The 1,016-nt window shown below is 40.1% G+C and overlaps 1 long non-coding RNA gene across 1 annotated transcript in view; it reads right to left on the bottom strand.

Annotated features, from left to right (window-relative positions):
- Positions 1 to 1,016, bottom strand: part of LOC123969210 — an 81,632-nt gene that overhangs the window by 28,027 nt on the left and 52,589 nt on the right. The gene's annotated exons all lie outside the window — the stretch shown is intronic.

Raw genomic sequence — 1,016 nt, 5'->3', positions numbered from 1 at the left:
CAGTACCAGTACCTGAAAGAGATACCAGTACCCTTAAAGTGATACCAGTACCTGAAAGAGATACTAGTACCAGTAACTGAAAGAGATACCAGTACCCTTAAAGTGATACCAGTACCTGAAAGAGATACTAGTACCAGTACCTGAAAGAGATAACAGTACCAGTACCTGAAAGAGATACCAGTACCCTTAAAGTGATACCAGTACCTGAAAGAGATACTAGTACCAGTAACTGAAAGAGATACCAGTACCCTTAAAGTGATACCAGTACCTGAAAGAGATACTAGTACCAGTACCTGAAAGAGATAACAGTACCAGTACCTGAAAGAGATACCAGTACCCTTAAAGTGATACCAGTACCTGAAAGAGATACTAGTACCAGTAACTGAAAGAGATACCAGTACCCTTAAAGTGATACCAGTACCTGAAAGAGATACTAGTACCAGTACCTGAAAGAGATAACAGTACCAGTACCTGAAAGAGATACCAGTACCCTTAAAGTGATACCAGTACCTGAAAGAGATACTAGTACCAGTAACTGAAAGAGATACCAGTACCCTTAAAGTGATACCAGTACCTGAAAGAGATACTAGTACCAGTACCTGAAAGAGATAACAGTACCAGTACCTGAAAGAGATACCAGTACCCTTAAAGTGATACCAGTACCTGAAAGAGATACTAGTACCAGTAACTGAAAGAGATACCAGTACCCTTAAAGTGATACCAGTACCTGAAAGAGATACTAGTACCAGTACCTGAAAGAGATAACAGTACCAGTACCTGAAAGAGATACCAGTACCCTTAAAGTGATACCAGTACCTGAAAGAGATACTAGTACCAGTAACTGAAAGAGATACCAGTACCCTTAAAGTGATACCAGTACCTGAAAGAGATACTAGTACCAGTACCTGAAAGAGATAACAGTACCAGTACCTGAAAGAGATACCAGTACCCTTAAAGTGATACCAGTACCTGAAAGAGATACTAGTACCAGTAACTGAAAGAGATACCAGTACCCT

Source organism: Micropterus dolomieu, linkage group LG04 (assembly GCF_021292245.1).
Source record: "Micropterus dolomieu isolate WLL.071019.BEF.003 ecotype Adirondacks linkage group LG04, ASM2129224v1, whole genome shotgun sequence".
Classification (NCBI taxonomy): Eukaryota; Metazoa; Chordata; class Actinopteri; order Centrarchiformes; family Centrarchidae; genus Micropterus; species Micropterus dolomieu.
Note: the sequence above shows the minus strand (reverse complement) of the source record. Positions and strands in the feature narration are given on the sequence as shown.